Source organism: Cyanistes caeruleus, chromosome 1 (assembly GCF_971803275.1).
Source record: "Cyanistes caeruleus chromosome 1, bCyaCae1.hap1.1, whole genome shotgun sequence".
Taxonomy (NCBI): Eukaryota; Metazoa; Chordata; class Aves; order Passeriformes; family Paridae; genus Cyanistes; species Cyanistes caeruleus.
In genome coordinates this window covers 11,918,044-11,944,597 of record NC_141701.1, presented here as the reverse complement: position 1 = coordinate 11,944,597, position 26,554 = coordinate 11,918,044, and the positions used below count along the sequence as shown (strand labels likewise).

General features: G+C 39.8%; 1 long non-coding RNA gene across 1 annotated transcript; it reads right to left on the bottom strand.

Annotated features, from left to right (window-relative positions):
- Positions 1-5,412: 5,412 nt before the first annotated feature.
- Positions 5,413-26,548, bottom strand: LOC111925119 (uncharacterized). The gene is made up of 8 exons (XR_015282678.1): positions 24,470-26,548; positions 24,247-24,344; positions 16,496-16,675; positions 12,116-12,223; positions 10,845-11,041; positions 9,025-9,153; positions 6,121-6,222; positions 5,413-5,708 (listed from the first exon to the last, which is right to left on the bottom strand). It is a non-coding gene; the product is annotated as an uncharacterized LOC111925119 (long non-coding RNA).
- Positions 26,549-26,554: the final 6 nt, after the last annotated feature.

Genomic DNA, 26,554 nt, shown 5'->3' with positions numbered 1-26,554 from the left:
CATACCCTTCTAAGCAGTGAAGCCTCATTAGGGCAGCTATGGTTGTTTTCTGCATAAATTGCTTTTTTTCACTATTCCCAGTAACACTTAGAGGCTCCCCTAAAACAGCACCATACTGCACCAGTTCAGAAAGAACTAACACCTAAAGACTCATTTTTCTATGGGGGGGTTGACAGTTCTCAGTTATAGCAGTTAATACACCAGATCTGCTTCTGCCAATTTGAATGTACCAGCTGTTGCTGGACCTCAGAAAGAGTCAATTTCAAGTGTTTCTAATTAGCCAGTGACATTAGGTGCTGCAGTGTTAGATCAGCTTCTTGGTTTATTAAAGCCAGTCTTCTGTGTTTAGTAGTGATGAACAATGAAGGTGTGAGTGAAAATGCCTGAGGTTACATCATCTGCTTTCCTGACACCAGGTATAACATAAGGTGGACAAATTGCTTCGTGTCCTATTTAATTATTTTGATTTTTTTATGGTTGTGATAAAGATTTTGTCATTCAATACATTTCTATGTCTGAGCAGATAGAATACTTGTAGTACAACTCAGTGTTGATGCCTGTGATGATTTAAAAGGAAAAAAAATTCTTTGGTTTGGTAATGGTATCTATAATATTCACTCTCCAGTGAAGAGTATTCAGCTATTAAGTAGAAGAAGGGGCTTTTTTTTATTATTACTGACATGAAAACAGGGCATGAATTCTAATCATGAAAGCTGTTCATAAGAAAGATAAAACACCTGCTTGGATAGACACCAAAGTTAAAACACATGAATGATATCACAAGTCATCAAGTGATAAGATCTTACTCTTATGAAGTGTTTTTAGCTGGTAGGTTCAGGGTGTAAAGCATACTTAAAGAGAAATCAATACTACTGGAAAACATACTGGGAGGCTGGCAGAGTGAATGAGGGACAAATTCTGCCAGCCAAGAGGACAGTAGGAGCAGTGGGAAGAAAGTCCTTGCCTGTCTATTCCATGCTCAGGCTCGTTTCCCTGCAGACTGCTGTTGTGTTATTTTAAGATACACGTTATAAAGATGTATGCAAAAAGACCAAGAGAAAAACAGTCTTTGTGAACCATTATTGTAATTTAACCCCAGCTGGCAACTCAACCCTACACAGCCACTCACACCCCTCTGGTGGGACGGGGGAGAGAATTGAAATGGTAAAAGTGAGAAAACTTGTAGGCTGAGATAGAGACAGTTTAATAGGAAAAGCAAAAGCTGTGTACACAAGCAAAGCAAAACAAGGAATTCATTCACCACTTCCCATGGGCAAGCAGGTGTTCAGCCACCCCCAGGAAAGCAGGGCTCCATCACACATAACAGAGACTTTGGAAAACAAATGCCATCACTTGGAATGTACTCCCTTCCTCCTTCTTTCCCAGCTTGATGAGCTGAGCATGACACCATATGGTGTGGGATGTCCCTTGGGTCAGCTGGGGTCAGCTGTCCTGGCTGTGTCCCCTCCCAGTTCCTTGTGCACCCCCAGCTCCTTGCTGGTGGGGTGAGGAGCAGAAAAGGCCTTGGCTCTGTGTAAGCCCTGCTCAGGAGTAATGAAACCACACTGTTTCCAGCACAAATCCAAAACACAGCCCCATGCAGCTACTATGAAGAAGATTAACTCTATCCCAGCCAAAACCACCTTAAGTGCTCTTTCAAATTATTACAATACTGTAATGGGAATTTGTGCACTGAAATGCAACACCCTCCATATCACCAGGTCAGACATCCAGAACACATGGGAGAACAGTGTTTTATGATGTTCAAATAATACGTGGAAAAAAAAAAAGAACTATACCTTAAATTTTTTACAGTCACTTTTCAGCGTATAACCCCTTAAAAATAATTATCAGGATTATGTTTTGCTGTTTTTTAGAAGCACAAAATATATATCTTGTCTTCTTCTATACAAATAATTTTTAGGAAGTATTGGAAGAATTAGTTTTATTTATTTTCCATCTCTCTAAGAAAATCTCTTCCTCCTTTCTCTATAATGGATATTTTAAACAGAAGCTGATAGTTTGGTAGATGAAAATGTATAAAAGTCCACTTTAGTCTCCTGCCTTTTGTAAGCCCAAATAAAATCAGTTGTGATAATGTGAGGGAACTGATCCAGAATTGGAAAGATTGAGTTTCTTGACATACTTTGACATACACAGTATCTTTTTATTACAAATGTTGAAATTTACTTGGTTTATGATCTTTCCTCTATAACTCTCTGAGCCCACTGGGTTGGATCTGTGAAGGGCCATGAATGACTGAGGTTAAGCTTCGGTGGTGTTTAGGTATTCACTTTAAAATATGCAAATCTCAAAAATTTCACATAGCATTACATGATGTCTGTAGAGATCTAAACTTTCCCGCATAAATTTTTCCAGCAACCTACAAGTCTGCTTTTAGGCCTGCTCAGAAGCACCAGTCAAGCTCCACAGCCAGGTCATCCCCTACCCAAATTGCCTGAAGGGCCTCATCCCGTTGTGCTCAGTGAACACCTATAACATCCTTTTCCTCCTATGACAACTACCACTTTTGGAAATATGGCTAGGAGAAATCTCCCAGAGATCATACAGCTTGTCTTGTAGCTTAAGTGTTCTCAGGGTAATACAGCAAGGACTTGCTAACACACATGGAGAAAGGGTCAACCATTTCCTGTCTCCCCTAAAGTACATTGTGTCCTTCCTTCCTTCCTTCCTGAATCTTTTCATTTTTCCTGGGCACAATAATGCAATAGGGATTATCAACCATGTTACAAAACCTGGAGTCATCCAAACTTCACAGAGCTGCTTATTAAATAGAGAGAATAACAGAGAAGGCAATTGCATATCATCCATAGGACATAGATACACAGCAAATTTTTTTTAAGTGCTCTATTTTTGATAAAACAATACTTTTAAAATTGCAAGAAGTACATGAAGCTCCTAAACCAGCTTTCTGTCTTTGTCCCTTTTCCAGCCTCTGTCTCAGTTCTCCTTGTATGTCCCAGGATATGAGTCACAAATGACACTTGAAGAGAAGGGAAATCTGCAGCAACCAACCAGCCTATTGTCTTATATGTAAATGCATTACCTGAATATACCATCATCCTTGGCATAAACCTGCTTGTTGATCCCGACTCCTCTTTATGTAATACTCTTTACTTTTACTGTATTTTATTCTTAGAAAAAATCTGAAAATGCATGGATTCTTTTAGTATACTCATGTGTCCAAACTCAAAGCCAGAGTTTGTGAGTAAGTCCTTAGCAGATTATAAGGTGTTTTTCACCATTTTACACATGGTAAAATATTAAATTGATTTATTGTAATAATATATTGCTACAAGAGTTAGTCTTGAAATCGTGGATCATCAACCAGAGGACAAATTAGCCATCTAATGTACTCTGGGCTTTATCTTCTGTGACAACCCTGGAAAATATTTTATGGTGAATTTTAATGCCCTCTTTAGGTCAATTTTGAGCTGCAATTTGTCATGCATCATTAATTTAAAAGTCTAAACAAGAGCTGATATTAATTACTGCTTCACAGTAGCTGAACATTTTATAAAGCTGCAGTAATATTCCTGTTCTTAATCTCTACCTACAAGCATCTGGCTGCTGAGTATTTGGTACTCAGTGCTTATTTTGTTTCATGCATTGAATTTGCACCTACTAGGAAAAATACTACAGTATAAAGCATGAGATGATGGTATTCAATTTTTAAACTTCTGTGTGGAATTTGACATGCATAGAGATTTTCTCAGCTCTAGAAATCAAGACCAGCAACAACAGCTAACATTTTCAAAGCTGTCAGAAGCTGCACTAATTTTTTTATACCCTTAGATAAAAGTGATCAGATTTTTAGAAACATAAAAACTCCATTGAAACCCCAGCTGAAATCAATGAAGTGTAATTATTAGTATTTCTGATTAGCAATAGTCTACATTGACTCTCATGTGTTTGTCTAGTCATACCTCTTTTACTTCTTTAGCCCAGACACTCCCATTAAACAGCTGTTATATTAGAAAAGTAGTTCCTAAATTTGATATTAATGTTTCCCAGCAGTGGCTGTGGCACAAAGGCCCTTCCCATAACACAGGTGATACCAATACATTAATTGCAACTGGTGTCTCAGAGAACAGATTTGTAATGGTTTAGAAATTACTGTGAGTGGATAAAAATAATGAAGTGTAACATCAAGGTCTAAAAACTTGTCTTTACATACTTCAAGAATTTGAGAATGTTTTAATTCCAGATCTAATCAATAGCTCTGCAAAGGCTGATAAACAAAAGAAAGAGGGACAGGACTACTGTCAGAGTTTTCCCTTAGAAAATTGCGGTGAGGACACGGTGGGAGAGGTGAAGATTCCTTCCCGTCAGGCAGCTAAAAGGCAGAGATTTCTTTCTTCAATCCAGCGACTCCTTGCCCTCTCCTGCACCCTGCCCCTCCTGCCTGAAGGAGCACCGCAATGAAGGCAGCAGACGCAGTCCTGAGCTCCCAGCCCTGTGAGCGGAGATGCTCAGGCCACTGCTGATACTGCACGGGAAGGGGAGGAGGAGCAGGAAACCCCCCGATAACCTTCCTCGCCTTCCATCCGAACGGCGGCTTGAAGGACCTGCCTCCATCCTGCCCTGAAAGGAGGGCTGTGATTTAGCCTGCCCCACCTTTTGAAGCCGCCGGGTTTGTTTCCTTGGCAGCGGCGATGCAGCCGGGCCAGTCTGGCTGACCTCAGCAGGCGGCCCCGCAGCCGGGAGCAGCGCTGGACTCGCGTATCCAGAGCTGAAATAACAACCTCGGTTCACGCAGGGGGCAGAGCTTTGGACTCATCTCTGCTTGAGAGGCCTGGTTATTTATTAATTATATTTAAAATTTTATAACAGCTTAAAAGGAATGCGAGCCAGAGGCAACACTTCCAGTGAAGCCTCCCTTGTGCAATGCTTGTGTAATTCTCTTGGTTTAGAGCTGGTTTGTGAAGCTACCATAGGCTCCAGACTGTTCCCTTCTCGAATGCCTCCACCGGCCCTGGTGATTTCTTCATCCTTTGACATGGGAACGTTCTGACAGACAGATCCCCCCAAAAGCACTGTGTTTTGAAATTGCATAATATGGGAGTCCAGCAGGAAGACAAATACAAAATCTTTCCCAATCTCTTTCCAATAAAAATCTGAAATATTCCTGCCTTTTTATACCCTCTTGCTGAGACTAGAGAGAATATTTTGCAAGCCACTTCCCTTCTCCTTGAAGTCCCACTTGCCATAATGAATGAGATGAGTGTAGTTGATAGGCTGCAGGATCCAAATTTCTGATAAAGAGCCTGACAAAATTAAAGTATCAAGGAGTGGTGTAAGTGAACGTGTTCGGGTGAGTTCAGAATTGAGGTATACTGGCTTGTTGATTTGGGAAATGCTTTGATAAATATATTTATGATTTTCCACTACTTTTTTTATGTAGTACAAAGCAACCATTTATTCAGTACTAGGAACTTCTGAAGCAGAAATTCCCTAGTGTGAATGGTTTGACTTCAAAACACGGGGGAAATTGATTTTGGCTGAGCCTATTTGGGGCATGAATAACTAAGGACCGGACACTGCCGAAAAACTGCTTGTAAAGGTACCTGGTGAGCCCACCCCGGGTTTCCTCTGGCATCCTGGGACCTGCCCCATTCCAGGCAGCCGCTGCCATCTACAGCCACCTGCTGGCTCATCCCTGCATCCTGAATGTTCTGCACAAGCTCCTGTAAGGCATAAGGAGAAGATGGGGTGTCAGTATTTCATAGCACCGATATCCTTTTAAACAAATATCACCTATTTAATCTGAGCATAGCTCCTCGTTCTGAACACTCCTGTTGAGAACTTCTACTGCCTTTGTGCTCTCTTTTAATCATTTTACATGAGCCAAGTTTCTTCCACACATTTAGCACATCTTAGCTAATGGAAACATAACAGTTTTGCATGGAAGATGGGTATAATTATACCCATTTTGCAGCAGAGAGTACTGAGAATTAAGCCAGGTGAAGCTCAAGGTCTCTGAGACCTTGGTAGGGACCCTTGTCTGACCATTCCTGTCTGCACAGTTTGATACTTGCTGGGGTTTCTTGAAATGCTGGTCCCAAGGAAGGAGAGACTTGGAAATAAGATCTACTGCACCTTGTTGAAAGGTACAGAAGGAGTCCCTGGAAATCTTTTCACCCTCTGTCCTTCCCTACAGGTGAATTTTGCTTTGCAGAATGCAAGCAGGGAAAGGATGGCCTGAAAAACACAATGCAAATTCAAAATGTATTGCAGATGAGCTGTGGGTTGTACTTTGATTTACCAAATTTGCATAGCCAGTATTAGCTATACCCTAATGTACTTAAAAATATGTTAATAAATTAAGAAGTGCTTAGAAAATTATATGCAAACTAAATAAAATAAGGCAGCAGAAGGTCTGCTTAAGGAAGTGGCTCCTGAGAGGTTTCTTCAGCTTGATGTCTGTGGAGAAGATGCCACTCCATTTCAGCAAGGCCTTATCAAGATAAGCTACTAAGTGACAACTTTGACTTTAGCAATAGACAATATTATCTGTGTTTCTTGATTTATTTTAAATTAATGTGCAACTTTCTGTACTAGTTGCAGGTTTCGTAAACACACACAGCAAAGGTAACAAATGTTAATTGGATCCACTAACCACAATGTAATACGATAATTAATAAAGCTTTTGTTATTTCCATTCTTGTTTTGCTGCCTCTGCCATTTCTTCCATATTCCTCTGTTCAGTGCATTAATCCTTCAGTTACCCTGTTGATTTATTGTTTCCTGGGAAATCAAATCTTCCTGGCCCATTGTGCATCTCTGCACATCTGACTTTGGTGCTGTCCAAATTAATAGAAACAGAACACTTGTTTCTACAGCTCTTGATGTTTACAACTGTTACAAAAGGCAAAGTAGATGAACAAAGTGACAGTGGTGGCAATAAGGAAATAAATAGCTGTGATCTGAGTCTTAGACCACTTTCAGTCTGTTCCTGATGGCTCCTCTTCGCAGACATCCTCCTTGTACCATCACTGAAAGCCTACTTCCTAACCAAGGTGCAAGCCTGCACATCTTGGATGATTCTCATCCTCTCCGATGTATTTGTTGCCCTTGACACCACTATTAAATATCTGTCCTTTGATACCTTGTAGCATTGGGCATAAGGACTTCTCTATGCTCTTTTTGTTTCAGTCTAGACTTTCCCTCAAGCATCTTTCCCGAAAGCTTTTTCTCCCACCTCAAGGTGTAGCCTTCTCAAAAGGTATTGCTTCCCCCCCCATCCTCAGTCCTTCTGTCCTTGGGTGACCTCTCCTGCTGATGTGTATGTAATTATTACCTCTATCCAACTACCTTTAAAATACTTATCTACTGTTGATCTTCCACAAATCGGTTTCGCATCTCACTGCCTCCATAGTGCTACATCCTGACAGACAGCTTGCTACCAAGCTCCCTGAGATCCAAAAAAGGAACTCATTAAAAAACCAACCCAACAACACAGCTTTCCTTGGGTCTCTGGCCAGCAGCCAATGTGTGTGTCAATTTAAATGTCTTTGATATTTAAATTTAGCTCCCGCTTGCTGCTGATACCATTTGGCAGAAGGTGTGCTTACGATATTATTCCCAAAGCTATTCACCAGACATCACTGTGCTACACTCAAAACTTCCCAGGAATTCAAATTGTAGGAAATGAGTAGGAAAAATGTAGGAATGAGTAAATTATCAATGCTATACTAATTGGCTAACGGGATGAGTTTCTTGTTTTCACTCTCTTCTTTCTGCTCTCTGTATGTTTGTATACTGTACCAAATCCTCTAGCCAAGAAATGTCTTTAATTGTTTGTGACATACCTTAAGGTTTCTTGGAAAATTAATATGTGTTTTTACAAGTTTGGGTTTTTTTTTTTACAGAATTGCAAGGCAGTAAACAATAGTTTAGTAATGGTACAGTATGACTACAGAGCTGCAATGCTGATATGTGATATCAGAGGCAAATGTATTATCTGACTCAGTGTTGTACTTCTAGATCCCAGATTTGACATAGTTGTGCAAGGTAGTACTCAGACTAGGGCTTTTCACACCTTGAATGTCTTGGTTTAACAAGAGAAAGGAATTAAGTTGCCTGGAAGCTAGACTCAGAAGGATCCTTCAACTATATTAGTTCATAGGTTTTTTAAGAAAACTTCAGCACTTCCGAGTTGTGCAAGAATTACCTTCGTGTATTTCCTAATTCATGAATTCTTCTTCCTTGAGGTTCCTAGTTTCTCTTTTGAGAGGGACTGCTGAGTATTCTGGGCTTATTAGTATTAAAATCTGTACAATTTTAAAGCATTACAGAATGAAGTTACAAAACAAGGATTCAAATGATTCTATGACATTTTAGGTGGTTTTGACCAAAATATAGGTGGTATTTGTTGCAATAAATCAGTAAATACATTTTTTAAAGAAGAAATAAGCGAGAGTTACTTAGATTTTGCCATAACCTGATGATACTAACATCTATATCTTTACAGGACCCAGATACTTTGAATTTAGACAGAAATCCCAGATTCAGGGGATAATTTTTTTTTGCCCCTCCTATTTCATCTGCAGGATTTGATACAATGTATATGTTGATATGTATTTCTATACAGTCATGGATGGAGGTGTCTGCTTTTTTTATCCATAATAGCTCAGAAGAGAGGCATTCACCTGGATCTAAAACACCTCCAGTTTTTATCTCAGAACATTGGAATTGTCTAGGTAAGTGCTATAGTCATCCAGCTGTTCAGGGGAGAAGTTCTAAACTGTGTATTCCATAGAATGATTAAATACCTGGAAGAGCTGTGTAAAGCACCCACTACTTGAATGCTTTAATGACCATATTGTATGACATATGTCCTTGTCCTACTGAATATTTGAGTGTGCCATACAAAGCAGAACTTCCCAGAATATCCTGCAGCAGATGGATAGAGTGATAGCAAAGAGGAAGGAGCTCTGGACTAACACCGTTTCCAGCGTAATGGCACTTGAATTTTATTTTCCCACATTCTGGGTGCCTTACCTCCTTACCTGGGCATCCAAACAATTGCCTTGGACATTTAGATAAAAGGTGAAACCCTGGCTATCCTTTGAAGGGGCTGTTGACCATCATCCTATTTTTCTTCTTAAGAGGACAATTACAACTCAGCAACTGCAGAATCAGAACCCCAAATGCAAATGGTTTGAAAGCAGCTAATACTGTAAAGCTGTCATTTTTTTGATTACAAAATTGATACAAGATTAATAAAATCTTGTAAATAGATAATCATCCTTCATAGATAACTTCAAAACCCTCCCGTTCTGTTTTGCTCCTTAGCCTTTTTATTCATGAAACCCTTATATTAAGCTGCAGAGAAGATCTGCTCCTTTTAGCTCCTTAGAACTATCCAGCAACGACTTTAGGGGGGGATACTTAAACATGCAAATTATACTAATTTTAGTAGTAAATCTGGCAGATATAAAAATTCATTGGTTCTGCCAGCATCAGCCTGAGTGTAGTATGTATCTGTGAAATTACCTATGGCCTGTTCTGTATTTAATATTTTTCTTACACAGTTTTTGTTCACAATATAATAAAAAGCCTATTAAATAGTGGGAACTGTGTTGTTGTCTCTGTCACTCAGCTGGAGAGTCCTTCTCATGGTCTTTAAAAAGCTCTGCAAAAATACAAGCAGGAAAGTTTCAGTGTGACACAACTGCTTGACATTAATTATTGAATGCATATTAATATTCATAAGGATCCTAATTAGCTGGGAAAGTCATAGTGATCTTATTTGCTGATTAGCAGAGAAAACACTGACATATTTTTCCTAAGTTAACCTTGTTGACTAAAATTTGTGTCAATGAGCAAGTGCAAGGTTAAGAACAAGAGGATAATCATCCTGGTGAGATAATAACTGCTGAAGCAAAACTGATGCAACAGTGATTTTTCAGCAGGTAAGAAATCTAAAGTCATATGATAATTCAGTTTGGAAGGACCTCTGGAGGTAGGTTGGTCCAACTACCCCAACAAACCTGGGCCAAATTCAAAGTTACCTTCCACAGTGCCTGCAGGGGACACTGCAGTGTTTACAAAACACAAAGCAGGAAATGCTAGAGAAAGGGAGGTAGATGTAATTAGGTATAAAAGAAAAAGTTAAGGGTGGTTCTTTGCAGTTTCATCCAGAGAAAAATGGTTTTTGAAGTCATCAAGCTGTCCTCTTTGGTCAAGCAGAGTTAAAAGTAAGCAAGATAAAATGCTGAAACCATATTTAAAATGAGAGGTTTCATTCTGATCACAAGGGAAGGTCTCTTAAGTGTTGCTAAAATAAACCTCAGACTTCTTAAAAACTAAAAATAAACAAACAAACAAAAAATTAAATAAATAGACAGTGATTCCGGACAGCCATGAATGTACTAAGTAGCAGCTAGGTCTTCTCATCTAACAATTGGTTTCTGATGTATCTTCTCCCCTCTCCACTTACGGACCACTGCAGAAGTGGCTCACAGGAGACACCTGCTGCAGGCTGCTGGGGGTAGGCACAAAGGTGTAGGAAGAGCAGCCAAGCTGTGCCAGTGTGGTCCTGAGAGCTGGCTGGGCTGAGCAGCAGCACTACAGGCACAAACACCCCATGGTAGTGAAGTGCAGCACTTCCTGCTTGCCTCCTGGCCCATACTTACACTGCTCTCCATCACATTTATTAAAGCCAGGCAGTATTAATTTATTCCCACTCCTAGGAAGGGTCATTACCTAGGGATTTTATCCAGGAAGCATTCAACGTTGTTACAGCTCTGCCCACTGCTGTTCATGACTCATGTTGAGGGTGAGAATCAAGGGCAAGTGAAGTTCTTGTGGGAGCTGACCTTGTTCAGCAGAGCTTTGCCATCTTCAGACAATTTTCAGGTTGCCTCTATACAGCAAGAAAAGGCTACCTCAGATGTTATGATGGAAAAAAGGGCACTCAATATTTCCAGGAACTTTTAAAATTGGAATTTGCTTCTACTGTTTCCATGCTGAGAATGTTGCTATTTTTGCAGCTGAGATTGGGATAGCTTGACAGCTGGGGAAAAAATTATAAAGATTTCTATGGAACAATTTGTATTTTTCCCTATAACTTGTAAAATTTAAAAAAATCATGACTGTTACTTAATGATGTGAAACTTTGTGGATACCTGATTTCTTCTTACATTTTCTTGTTATTTTTCTTCCTAATGTTTGTTTTCTGTTTTGAACCACAGCCTTACTGACTGTGCATGTTTCATTACTTGGGTGTGATGCACTGGTGATTAAATTTCTAGGTTCTGACAGCTATTCTATTGTCTCATGAAGGGTTATAAAGCTTTAATTTTTCATCTAAGGATCAAAGACTGCTAGTCAGAAAAGCAAGTGAAAATCAGAATAAAAGATTGTCTTTCCAGTGGTAGCTTTTGGTAGCTTTTGGATTTATGTAAGAGCCAGAGACTGAATTTTTCTGACCTTTCTGAGATGTTTACCAAAGTGTACAATGATTATTTTGGTAGTTTGACATCTCCAACTTAAGTTTTATCAAAAGACAGTGGGTACAAAGGAAAAATTCTGAATAATATTAATTTGTGATTATAAAATTCCTAAGATAAGTTCAAACAGTGTTTTTGCCATGCTGTTTTGAATTTAAAGCATCAGAAATTCCTGACTATCTCCCTGAGAAGATCAGGGCAACAGACTGTCAGTTAAGACCTGCATTTCACAGGAATGCATACACAGAGCTAAGGAAGATAAATTCAGAAAGGTTTAAGTGGTTGAAAAAGGCAGGCTGTGGTTGTTGCCCTGAGAATCAGGCCTTTTGATATTGTTTTCATAATTTCTAGCCACTTTCCCAGGAAAGTAACTATAAACATAGGTGTTTATACATTCCATTAAAGATATCCATTTTGATGGACATCTCTCACGGCCAGTGTGGTTGGGAAGGTGGTAACCTCACTATCCAATCCCTGGTCGTTGTCAAAAACCTATAAATACTGAAAGAACAAATAAATGTGCTTCTTTCATCTCACTTGAGCTGCATCTGTGTGAATCATTTTGTGTCTGACGGTGACACGTGGTATAGCCTGCAAGCTGTGAATGTGAACAACAGAAAGGCAGAGGAAAGACTTACAGATGTGACCTTGAGGAGAAGCTGAGAGCTGGTCTTCCTGTGATCAGGCCTTGGAGTCACCCTCTTTTACAGACAATGAAACATCTCACCAGAGTCTGCTGCTTCTGCCTATGTAGAAATGTACATTGTTTACAAATAAACAAGACTATACTAAGAGCATATCCAATTTGTATCAGCAATTTTTATTCCAGTAGAAAAAGAATCCTGGCAAGGCCTTGCAGTTTGATGATCTACTTCAGTGGGAAGGGTAACACTAGTCAATAGAATTTCAAATACGAAGCTCTTCAATGAACCTTGAAAGCCTTTGAAGAGTTTACTTTTCGTTAGCATTTGACTCTGGGGTAGGTTACAAAATAAACTAACACATCACATTGTATTTCTGGTTTTTCTTAAGTACTGAAGAACAGTGTGTGTGATTCTGCTGTATAAAACAAAATTAAAAGGAGAACTGATCAAACTGATCTTCAGAGCAGGCAAATCTGGACATAACAGACATGTAAGGAAACTGAACAGGTTCAGGTTCAGAAAAGAAATAAATGCAAATCAGTAAAAGGTCTGAAATGGACCAGAAATCTCAAACATGTTTGGTACTGCTACAGCAAAGGCAGGAAATTTCACATAATGGAAACTTTTACAGAGCTATTTGGAAATGCAAAAGAAAATGTTAGAAAAAAAAATATTCAGAATTCTTGACAAACAGGAATACTTGACATTTGTGAGATGAGAGTTTTTTTGTTGGTTTTTTTTTTTTTGAGGAAAATATATATTTGTATGGTTTATTTTAGATGGAAAAATTCAAACAGTGAGAAGCTAACAAAACAGAACATCAATTTACTTCAGGAAAAACGGGAGTGATACCAAGTTTTCATAGATGACAATAAATCAGATTAAAACAGAACTTTCCTGAAGCTGCAGATTTACCTTTAGGTCCTTGATGCATATGCAGTGACAGATTAAATCTGGTTGGTTGAAACTGTTCTGACTCTGGCTATTCACCAAACCTTTAAGGCAGAGCTAATGCCAGAGTGTTTTAAGTCAAAAATCCAAAAATGGACTGACCCTAAACACAACTTGCGTTATCACAGTACTTATTCCGTGTAAGGGTGAGGCACATATATGGGTTGGGTGGAATCTGCCATCAATTTTAATCTGCCATCACACTGTGTTTAAGCATTAAATACAGTTCTGCTGCTGCCAGAGAAGAGGAAACTTTAGCCAAGAAATGTCATTGGACAAGACAAACTTGAGCAAAATTGTTCAGTCTGATCTGTGAGAAAAAAACATACTGAAAGCAAGAGAAACTGAAGTTTTGTGGGTGAGATCAGTTCTATTAAAGTTATTAGCTGATCTTTAAATATTTAGCTCATCAACTGTATTTGGGAACAGGATGTAGAAGAGACAAAAAATAGCCTTATTCATGTAGTCAACTCTTTTTCTTTATAGCACAGTAGCATGAGTATGCCCCAAACTACTTCAACCTTAGCTAATGACTTCTTTCACAGCAGAACTGCCCACTAATTCAAATGCTCCTTGCACGGTCTACTTATCATAACAATTCTTGCATGGTTTTGAACGTGAAATTAGGACTTCTCTGGGATCTACACTTTGGATCTGGCTCCAAATAATAAGAATGCCTTCTGGCATCCCACCCAGAGAAAGTTAGTAGACAGACCTCACTTGACACGATTCTAATGAATATGTTTTGTCTTTGTTACTCTCAGTGAAGTCCCGGCACTGTTTTCTCAGACCAGATCTCCCAGGAATATTTGAATTGCTACAGCCCATTAGGTAGTTACAGATCAGGATTCCTCAAATACCAGAACATAGTTTGTGTTCAGGCTTATCTAGGTCTGGCAAGACCAAGGAACAACCAAGACGATGGGGAAAGCTCAGTCAGCAGTACAGTAGGCTGAAAAGGGAGGGCTTCTTGGGCAGCAGGGATCATTCTGTGTCCAGCTCTCTGAGGAGCAGGGTATTTGTCCAGTTCTGCTACCACTGGCTCTTCTGTCAGAGCACACTAAGCTCATCTCTCAGTCCCTCCTGATGTCTGTGTCTGGCTCTCTGGTAAATAGTGAAGAATTAGGCTCATGTCAGTGACAATCAATTTTAGCAGAAGCACTTCAGCTTTGGCACAGAAACTGTTATCCAGCAACACATTGCTTGCTTTCACTCTTGAACCATCCCAGCCACCAGCCAATAAGAATAGAGGTAGCGTGCATAACAAAATAATGAAAACAAAAAATAGAATATATCATCTGGTCCAGCTGAGTCTGAAGATCTTCTTGACTTTGGCAGCCATGAAGTTCAACAAGGCCAAGAGCAAGGTCCCTCACCTGGGTTGGGGCAATCCCCAACATCAACACAGGCTGGAGGTAAAAGGATTGAGAGCAGCCCTATGGAGAAGCACTTGGGGATACTGGTAGACAAAAAATTCTGAATGAATCAGCACACTTGCAGCCCAGAAAGCCAACAGTATCCTGGTCTGTATCAAAGGAAGTGTGTCCTGCAGGTTGTGATAGAGGAGGGTTTTTTCTACCTCTGCTCTGGTGAGGTCCCACCTCCAGCTGCATCCAGCTTTGGATGTACAAGAACATACAAGAAAGACATGAAACTGCTGGAACAGGTCAGGAGGAGGGCAGCAAGGGTGATCAGGGGGCTGGACCACCTCTACTGTAAAGAAAGGCTGAGAAAGTTGAGATTATTCAGCCTAAAGAAGATTTTGGGGAGACCTCACTGCATTTCCATACTTAAAGGGGGTTTATTTGAAAAACAGAGATGGGCTTTTTACTAGGAGTTTAGTGACAGGACAAAAGGCAAGGGTTTGAAACTAAAAAAGGGTAAATTTAAATTAGACATAAAGAAGAAATTATTTTACAGTGATGGTGAGATGCTGGAACAAGTTATCCAGAGAAGCTGTGAATGCTCCATCACTGGAAGTGTTTAAAGTCAGGTTGGATGGGGCTTTGATCAAGCTGACCCAGTGCAAGATGAGATGCTGAACCTAGGTGATCTTTCAAAGTCCCTTACAACACAAACCATTTAATGATTTTACGATTCTTCACATCAAAACTCAGACTGTTGAAATAGAGAACAGATGGAAAGGTTGCTGTAGATGATAAAACAGAAGAGGCCTCCTTTTCCTGGCTCTTCGTTGTCCCTCTGTGTTGCAAATAACTGTTTTAAAATTACTGAAAGAATCACCTTCAAAAGAGAAATATTGGCAAAACCAGGTCTAATATAAAAGCAAAACAATGACAAAGTTTGTTGGCAAGTTTTCACTCTATTATTTACCAGGTGGTTAAAGCACACAGAGAAACAGCAAACAAAAATACAAAATCAATCAATCCAAACTGAAATAAACCCAAAATGATCTATGTACAGGCTGAGGGAGGGGTGAGGGTGGTGAGAAAAGGATGAGGAAGGGTAAGGATAAAAAGGAATACGGAAGACCTTCCTATTCCAGAGCTCAACTGAGCCTGAACTTGACCAACAGGTATTGCCTAAGGGCCCAGCAGCACTTAATCTTAAGAGCACTTAACAGCATTTAGCACTTAACCTTAACAGCCCTTAACAGCACCTAACATCACTTAATCGATAACTTTAAGTTAAACAACTTGACAAAGGATTCATATAAAATTTATGATACCACAACAGTAACTTATAGGCCTCACTTGCTTACAAATCTGAAGTACTTAAGAATCTAAGAGAGCAACATTCCTAGTACATTTGCTATAGCATATTCACACTTGCATGTACACAGACATGAAGAACAATGTATAGCTGTGAAAAATTCCCCTTGAATTCAGTGAATTACTCATGTCTGCCTTTGCATCTTCTCAATGGGTGAAGGGTTGAGCCTTCACATGTGGGGATATCAGCCACATCCTTCAGCTATCCTCTGAGTTTAGCAAACTTCAGGTTTAGCAAACTTCAGAGTTTGCTGGCTCTTAGAGGCCCCACTCAGAGGGATTTTGCTGTTTGCAGCTGCTGCAGTTCAGGAGGGCTCCAAGGGTCTCACTTTGGACTGCTGTATATAGGGTTGCAAGAGAGTTGACTTCAGTCAGAGTAATTTTCCATCCTGACTGCCATTTGGGTCAGTAACTTTCTTTGAAAATTTGATAATGAAAATATTATTTCCGTTGGGTTGTTTTCCAGGCAAGGAAAATAAATTCTCAATGCTGTTTGATAAAAAAGCAGGAGCTCATTAGACAGCACTAGTTCCTGGGAGCAGACAGTGTTTCTGACAAGCTCAGCCCAGATGCTGCTCCACCAAGGTCAAGGCCTAAGGAATGTTTCTCAGATGATACTGAGATTGTGAGAGAGAAACTGGGATGCACCATCATACTCATCATGCATTTCCTTCAGACACTTCAGACTTGCCTTTTTTTCATCTTCTTATAGTCACTGTACTTTTGGGAATTCTCTTTACAAGCTCAGCTCAGCTACTTGTTCATGGAGGAAGCAGTCTCTCCCCTTTCCCAGTCATTCCACTGGTAGAGTCATATTCATCTTCATTGCATTATGTCAGCTATCAAGAAGTAACAGGCTTATTTTTTCCCTCTGCAAGACAGAGATGCAAACTGCTTAAAGGTTTCCAGCTATATTTCATTTTCCAATAGGCTGTTGTAACACTCGTGCTAATCTGCTTTTACCATCAAATCAGACATCTACAGTTGACTCTGCTACAGTCAAGTACTTTGGTTTTGTGTTTGGGATTTTTCCTAATGTTTCATTCAATAGCTTCCGTTGGCATTTTATAGATGCTCACAGGGTATCTCAGGAGTGCAAGAAAACTACTTCATTCATTAGCTCTACTTTCCTTGCACAGTTTTCCAGCTGATAAACAGCTGGTTTTGAAGCCACGAGAGAATACAAATTCATAGAACTGAGTGCCAGGAGGGGACACAGTAATTTAAACTGTCACACGTAATACAAACCATTTTATGTCAACCAGTTACCTCTGTATTTAACCCAATTACTTGTGTTGAACAAAAGCATAGCTTGTGGTTGACTAAAATATGTACATGACATCTGATTTACAGACGTAAAATCATGTCTCTATCATCTCACCAGAGGTCGGTTCCAGGCATTAATCACACTCAGCACTAAATATTTGGGCCTTATTCTTCATTTGAATGACTCTGGATCTTTTGGCAGCCACTGCTTTTGAACAACTGCTGTTTGAGTTAAGAAACTCATTGGCACACAGAACTTTTTTTTCCAGAGGTGTTTCTTTGCTACAATCCAGTCACTTCTCAGTTGTTTATTTGACAAATTCAACACAATTAATATCTTAAATATTGCAGTGAAATGAATTTTCTCAAGTCTAAGAAATCAGGTATAGACTTCTTTTCCTTTTTTTTTTTTTTTTTTTCCAATTATAAAGGTTGATTTTTGGACTTGAGAACACAAATTCCCACAGGCCATTCTGGCATCATCATCAGCAATACCATATACCACAGTGAAATAATTTTACTTCTATTTGCTGTGCTCATTTATACATCCCAAAATTACTGCTTTAATACCTCTTGCTACAACACTTTCAAGGATATACGTGTTTAGTGAATTTCACAGTTGCTGTTTTCCATACCAGTCCCTGATTTTCTATTGACTGGAGTTACAAGAGAGCTTTGAAGATCTGTGATGCTAAAAATACATAAAGTGTATATAGGCTCATATATATATATATATATATATATAAATATATAAAGTGTATTATATAAAGTGTATATATGCTCAACTTGAGTTGAGCCTCAAGTATCTGTAAGTTTATCAAAAAATGCTGCATCAACCGCCTGACAAAATAAAACTGGAAAGCAGAAAAAGCTGAAGGCACAGATTGAGAAGTCCAAATAAACCGAAATTAGTGATTAAGTTTAAAATAAGTTAAACTTCTCTACCGAAATCCTCCCATCTAGCTTTGGTCCGTTTCTATTGCAAACTAGCGGACATGGCAGAAGCGCGACTGAGAGACAGATTCGGAGATAAAATACAGGAGTCCTGGTGTGCAATTTAGCAAAAGTCCACAAGAGGGGGGTACCAGCCACAAGCAAAGCCTGCTCTGGAAATGGGATCTGCCTGGGTAGGTCTGCAGAGGGTTTTGCAGTAATGTTTCGCTTACATGGCAGAGCTTCTGCAGACCCTTTGGAGATGGGCACTCAGCCCCAGTATGGTTTTTACTTAGACAGCCCGACCTCGGTTTTCTAAGCTAACTGAAATAGTTTCTAAATAAAATAGTTGATCATAACGTGTTTTGAAGTAAACAATTAAAAATATCCTATCAGTTACTTCAACTTTTGAGATAATAGGAAACATCTTGTTCTAGAAAGAAATACAGGAGCACCTAACAATAGAATTTGTTCCCATGCCTTGATAGGAAAGGTAAAAACCCAAGATATCCCTTTTTTACAGGGGAGGTTACTGAGTCAAAACTGCAGGCCAGCACTGCTCATACATGACTGCACCATACAAAGCAGTACCTAAATCCCCATTTAACCCTTTTTCTTATATTTTGGCCCTAGATACTTTGTGTGTTTTTTTTCCCCAATCTTGAAAGCTTGAAACATGAAAGTCTAAAGCGCAAGTTTAATAAAATTTGTTTTAGATATTGATTTTCAATGCAGCTGCATTCTCTTTTCCTCAATGCTGAATGTTAGGTAGAGAAGTACTTCTGCAAATAGGACACTGTGATAGCTGTTTGCCTGAAGAATCAAAAACTCAGCCTGAGGATCCTGACATTTCCAAACCATACAGCATGAATTTCTCCAGCCTTGAAGAAAGCTGAAGACAATAAGTGTTCTTGAAAATCAGTTTTAGCTAAGAAAATGTAGGTAACTTTAGGTAAATGTGTGTAATTTCAGGTAAATCCAGTCTTTATGTTTCCTGACCTTTACCTTTCTCTGAAATGCATTTGTACTCATTATGCACTGCTTTCTTCTTTTGAAAGGTAGAGGATTGCTGGTAACATCTGCTGTCACTCTGGAGATTTGAGCACCTGACAGCTCTTGCAACTTAGATCTATTACAAGAGGGTGCAATGGAAATGCAATGTAATTGTAGCTCCTGAAACTCCAGGTCTGGAGGAAAGGGATGTGGCCTCACCCAGTAGGTGACTATTAGCTCATTACACACAAGTACAGAGTCCTGTAGGAGGCTGTAACTACTATTAAAGCACTTCCTACAAGGGTTTCATGTAGGAATATTCATCTACATTTTGACAGCAAGGCTCCAGAGCATCTAAAGAGTGACCACACTCTACCATGGGTAGAGCACTCTTGAAGACAGCACTTATCCCACCAGTCCTTGCTGTGTACCTGCCAACGTCCATGTTTTTCCCTCACTCTCAGTGACTAAGTCGGGGAAGGGAAATTACCCAAGCTAAGTGTGAGTCCTCTTGGCCTTCCACCAGGAAGCACTTGTGGCTGGTCATAGTAGGCAGCAGCTCTACAAAGCCTGACTTCTTCAATGGCTGTATGGATGATGTCCATCACCTGTCCTGGACATCACTTGTGAGGAACCCAGCTGCTCCCCAGAGGAAGAAAGGAAGCCAGGAATGACCATCAGCAAACCTGAGTCTTCTTATCAGCATTCTTGAAAACAGCCCAATTTTATATGCAAAAGGACAAAATTGGGAGCCAGGGATCTGCTGTAAGCAAGGGAAAGCAGAATTAATGGGACATGGACTTGGAATTAACAAAATCATGTTGAAGATGCTTGAGCTGGGGCAGAATTAGAGAAGGACATTCAGCAGTCACCATCTAGAGATGAAGGGTGGAGACAGGCAGCAGTTTGGGAAGCTGAGTAATTGCAGGAATGAAGTGGGCTTGAGACACAGTTCTGGCAACCTGAGTAAAGAGATTAAGTGAACTTCATTTGAGCTACAGGTTATATTCCTTTGGGGAAAGAACAGCATGTGAGAAGGCAGAGCAGCCTTTCACCCAGGGGCTCCACTGCCTCTAATTCAAAGCCAAGTTTGATATAGGTGAGTGAATTTCAGTCACTTTTATTGAGAGAATTATTAAGGTGTGAAAAAATACATGAAAGCCTCGCCAGGTAAGACAAATAAGTAGCATGAGGCAGTTGAAATTCTAACACTTAGGAGAATTCTGATATGAAAGACAAAAAACAAATCAGAAGATCAGAAGAGAGCAATTCAGCAGTACTGAGGATGTCTCTGCTCCACAGAGCCATGGACATCAGCCCCTCCCCATCTGACTCATGCTCTCTTCTGACAAGCAAAGAGCCTTAGGACATCTTACCATGGCAAGTAAGCCCAGTAGCTTATTAGTTCTAGCTCTGCATTTGTTATGTATTTTCATTAAAAAAATCTTTGGGTTTGGCAGTTGGCTCTTCAACAGTGTTTATCCTGCCTTAAGAGTTTTTGCTTAGAAAATAAAAGTTACCTGAACAAAGCGGCTTCTTTGCTTCACCACCTCATCTGGTCAGGGTGAATCATTGTAGAGATCAGTATCTTCAAGGAGATGAAAGAAAGGATGCTAGGTTCCACTAAATTAGGCTTGGACTTTTGAGGTAAATCCAAAAGTGCATTTTGTTTAGGAGTACTTTTTCCAGTTTTTGAAGATTAAGAAGCAATTGCAGCCCCTAATTAGAAATTAGAGTAGATGCAGAAGAGACTGAAAAGAAAGGGGGAAGATAGATGACAGAGAAAATATACATAACTGAGTAGAAGAACTTATCTGCATCTTGAAATTATGTATTTTCAGAAGGCTTTATCACATGCCCCTACAGTCTAAAGAGACAATCTTTAGTTTACAAAGCAAGCAACGAATCAACCAAAAACCCTGCTAAATGGAATTTGCTAGTTGTGTGGATCCTCTCCCTGTTTTGTAGGTCAGACATCTTGCTGTAATGTGCTCCTCTACAGTCTATAATTACAGGCTGTCCTCATTCTTACTGACATTTTCAACATATAATATTCAGTCATAAATTTCAGCTATCTTAGATGCCAAATGATTTTGGCTTTTATTGGCAAGAAGTATTTTTTGTTATGAAGTCGTGAAATTTGGTGTGTGGCAATTAACCCTCTTGGAATTCATGGAATAGAATAATTGAGATTGAAAAATACCTTTAAGATCATCAAATCCAACCATTAACACAACACTGCAAAGTCCACCACTAAACCATGTCTCTTGGCACCACATCTACTCTTCTTTTACCTACTTCCACGTTTGGTGACTCCACCACTTCCCTGGGCAGCCTGTTCCAGCCTGACAACCCTTTCCATGAAGAAATTTTTTCATAATAATCAATCCAAACCCCCTCTAGTAAACTTGAGATCATTTCCTTTCATCCTGTCCCTTGTTACCTGGGAGAAGAGACCAACCCCCATCTAGTTAAAACCTCCTTTCAGGGAGTTGTAGAGAGCCATAAGGTCTCCCCTGAGCCTCCTTTTTTTTAGGCTAAACTCCCTCAGCTCCCTTATCAGACTTGTGCTCCACTAAGTTTGCTCAGCAGCAGAATAAAGTTACTCAAAATTACTGATGTGGATTAATTCCCACAAGTTTGTTTGATTGATTTGGGATTTTTTTTTTTAGTATTTTCTAAGTCCTCTCTCCTGTTCCTTTCTAGTTTTCTGGCTTGTCCTTTCTATCTGCCTTCCAGAGCTCACCTGTTCTGAATTTCTAGAGCATGGACGGATTACTGTAGGTGTGTAATTTGCAATTCCACCTCATAGGAATTCACAAATACGCCCAGCTCTTCTGTTCACAGAGCTAGTGCACCCCTTTCTTCAGCACTGGTGCATATTGAACTTGTAGATGAGATTGTCTTCTGGGTGAACCTGAGCTCCAGCTATGTAGAAATAAACTCCTTACCAAGCAAATGGTGGAGTGAAGCAGCCTCTGGGATCCATAAAGAGAATGTGTTTGGATTGCATGTGGAGATAAAGCAGTACAGAGGCTGCATTTCTGTTCAGTGCTGCGGAACTGCTCAAAAGGAAAATGTTTTTAAAAATGCTGCTGCAATGCTGAAATGATTCTCCACCCTTACTCTGTCTTCTGGTTCTTCAACCCTTTTTTCCTTTCTCATGATCTGTAGCCTATCTGATATCTATTAACCCTACTCCTACAAACACCATCTTCTCACCATAAGAAGATTGTAGTGCCTTGTGAAAACATTTTGCTGTCTTCAGCAAGGAACAACTAGGAAATATCTGTGAAACATATCATCAAAATCAGAGAAAAACACAAAACACTGTCACAAACTGGTGTGAGGATTGTAATTTTTAAAATAATGAGTTAGCCTCTCCCTTTCCATCCTTCCATTCTAGTCATCTGACTTACGATTATGGGTATCATTGGCTTAGCACCCACTGATTCTATAGAGTAAGCAACATGTTGATCACCATGTGAAATCTGAGATAAAATTATAGAAAAATGGACAGCATAATCCCAAAACAGAACCGAGAAGGTGACAAATGCTTATGTATTTGCACCAGTGTAGCTGTTGGGGCTGCCACAGCATATGTAGCCACTGGCTACACCACAGCCTGCGTGTTGCCTGTGTCCCTCAAACCCAAATAACTTTAAATTACTGCCTGGATTCCCCAGGAATTACAGCTTTTCCCCCAAATAGGTACCATTTAAAATATTATATATTTATATAATATTTTTATAAATATATTTATAATATATAAATATTTTTTAAATCCTGTACTTTCTAACTGCAAAGAACATAATAGCTAGTGGCTTTAATTCCCTAACTATGCATTAATAAGAGACAAATTGTTTCACAATAGTCCTGCTGGAACAGAGAGCAAATATTGCTAAACATCCCTTGGTACACTTTAAAAATACAATATATCATCAGGATGAACTTTTGTGATGTGTTGCATAATATTTTAAACTTCTTAATATAATTCCAGTTCATACTTTACATATATATTTGATAATGTTTTTATTATTGTTCAGACACCAAGCTTTTTTTTTGACATTCATTAAAATAATTCTGAAAACACTTGCAGAGTTCATTGTGATCAGTCTTGAAAACATCCTAGTAGCTGCACTACTGGATTAAATTAATTTTAAAAAAATTAATTTAGCCACCCAGCTTCTCAATAAAATGCCCACATAAAGGACAGCAGGTTTTTTATTCCATCACACACCCACTGATATAAACACAATTATTAAGGGTTTTTATTTAAGTGGCCTCTTGCTTCAGAGCTTGAAGCACCTCTGATTCTGAGTAACTGCAGTTTCACATAACTATCCTTCAAGTTCTTCAGGATCCCTACCACACCTCATCCAAACATTTACCAGGCTCTGCCACTTCTCATGATGATGAGTGATACACAAGAACAGATCTTTTTTTTAATCTTTCAGTCTACACACCAGACTTGCTCCATCTATCTACCTGTGCAGGCAGAAGACAGTTACTAATTAATTAATGCCAAGGATGCAGAGTGAGACCAGGCTCTTTGTCACATGTAGCCCATTTATGGACAGCAAGAGTCAGTCTCACGCTGCACACGCTGTCACTGACACTGCAGACATTGGTCCTGATACCTGTGCTCCTGGGGCAGTTGTGATCAGGAACCAGGGATATGTGTTTTATGGCTCTGCAGCTTAAGATGGCTCAGAATGATGCCTGCTTCTGCGTAAAAGACAGGCTTCATCAAGTGATTTATTTTTTATACCCTGGAGTACAGCCAACCAATTCTGGTTATTCCATCACCACAGCCCGTCCCTTCCAATTGTTGATTATCCAAGTCTGAAAACAGCATTTTGCTGAAGGAAGCTGCATCTTGAGAAGGGTTAAAAGAAAAGACTACTCAATTCCAACCTCTTCTTTGGAGCCTTTATTTCCTGGTTGTAAAAAAAGTTGTCATAAAATTTTAGAAATTCCTGCTTCAGCCTTTTCATATTTGCCACTGTGAGATTTAAATCATTAAAAGATGTTTCACAGTAGTCATTTTGACAAGGGCAATGCAAATGAAACAAGAAGTCACTCATTCTAGAAAAAGAAAATTTAAAATATTCAGGAATGCACAAAAATTGCAAAGTTGGAAAATGCAGTTATGGCATTTAACAACAATAAAATCAGTAACTCTATCCAGCTGTCTACCTAATTTACAATAACACAAGCAAAAAAATGTAGTTCTTACAGTGAACTTACATTTCAAGAAATGCAAATATGCCAAGCTCTTCACCACAACCAGGAGAGTGAGGGTAAATGAAGAAGGAGCAGGGAGCCACCCATTGTCAACGTCTTGGCTGGAAATACAGAAATGTTCTGATAGCATCTGAACCTTGAACAGATGCATCTGTCAGAATTCTGTAATTGCTTCAATTCCCAGCTCTAACCACTCCAAATAGAAGTATCAGGAAAAATGACTCACAAATGATATAATCTTGAAATTTTGCGTGAATATTTCATGTAGAGAAGACAATCTCATGGGGTGGAAGGAGAATAAGCATGCAGTTTTGTTGATTACCTACTAAGAACTAATTATAGCCTGCAGCCAGAGAAACACACACTGTTTCTCATATCTTCCATGGATAGCTGCTCTCTACTCTGGCTCAGGCACAGTGGCTACAGGGCAAGTTGGACAAGACAAAACATTTATGGTCTGCAGTCATCTGTTGTGACCAAAATAACCTTAAAGCTGCACCAAGCAGAATCCTCAAAAGGTGAAGGGTTTTGTGTAGTTCACACTAAAGGGGAAAAAGAAATTCTACTCTAGTCTTAAAATCATCATACCAGTATCTTCATTCACAAGATTCTGCTTTCATCTGTTTCCTTATCTACCTTCTTTCTATTAACCATTTCAGCTTGTTCTTCTCCTTGGTATAGTTCTGACTATGCACTTGCATTAATCTGGTATTAATTTTCAGCAATTGTTGGTTCATGTATATCAATTTACATTAATTACTCTTCAGAAGGTTGGTGTTGGTTCCAGTAACTTGAAGACTCTTTTTGTGTTTGGTCTCTAGCATGAAATACCCAGAAGAGTTAAACACACTTGATCTGTGGAGATTGGACCATAAGGAAAAGGCATTTTTAGCAGAAACAAGGAATATTTATAAACTGAACGTAGGAAATCGAGTGCAGATGTACTTAAGAAGTTCAGTCTCCAGTGGTTTAAAACTTGTTGACAGCCCTTGTTCATACTGGGGAAAAGAAGCTCCTGCTGTGAACAGGTTTTTATAGATAGATGTCTATGATTTTTGGATGCTACTGTTGCACCAGAACTAATTTCATTTTTGAGGGAACAACCATCATTGTTGGATGAGACCCATGTTATTACCAAGTAGAAAAACCTGTTTCATCTCTTTAGCTCACAGGGTCTTTATTTTTAGCCTGAACTGACTGATGATGAACCAAAGCCCCATCTTTTAATAGCTTCCAATTTCACCTGCATTTATTCAAAAGTGTCAAACTGGTTTAATTTCATATTACTGAGAAGCTATCAGATGTTTCTCCCCTCTTTAAAATCTACTCCATTTTACCACTGCAAAGATCTCATCTCCTTTAGCTCCATGTGGATGTGATTTGTTTTGGTTATTCTTTCACCATGCTGAAGTCCTGTCATGTTTCATACATTCCTCACTTTTAAATATTGTTATGCTGTGCTAGACAGACATACTCATATTGTTGCATCGCAACAAGAACACAGTGCAAGAAAAGTCCCTCTGGGAGAAACACGTTAGTGCCCTTGAGGAGTTCAACGCTAAAAGAGACAGCTCAGGTTAATCTTGGGCTGCATCAAAGGTAGTGGGGCCAGCAGGATGAGGGAAGGGATTCTGCTCTTCTGCTCTGCTCTGGTGAGACCTCACCCGGAGTGCTGTGGGGACCCCAACACAGGAAACACATAGATCTATTCAAACGAGTCCAGACGAGGGGCACAAAGTTGATCAGAGGAGATGCAGCACCTCTCTTATGAAGACAAGCGAAGAGTGATGAGGTTGTTCAACCCGGAGAAGACTCCGTGGAGACCTTACAGCAGCTCCCACTATGTAAAGGGGCACAAGAGAGCCAGAGAGTGACCTTTCACAAGGGCATGGAGTGACAGGACAAGGAGGGATGGCTTCAAACTGAAGGGAAGTAGATGTAGATTAGATATGAGTAAGAAATTCTTTACTGTGAGAGTGGTGAGGCACCGGGACATGCTGCCCAGAGAAGCTGTGGATGCCCGATTCCTGAGACTGCTCAAGGCTGGGCAGGATGGGGCTTTGAGCGACCTGGTCTAGTGAAAGGTGTCGCTGCCCAATCTTCCAACGTCGCTCCCAACCCAAACCCTTCCATGATTCTCTGATTTTTCCGATGGGCGTTGTTTTCTTTCGTATTCCCCGAGCGAGGGACCCGAGGGTGTCGCCGCCCGGTGCCCTGGGCCTACCAGCGCCCCTCAGCTGCACCGCCCTTCACTCGTCACCACGGCAATCCCGCCCCGCTCTTCGCGTCACATCGCCCGGCGAGCGCAAGC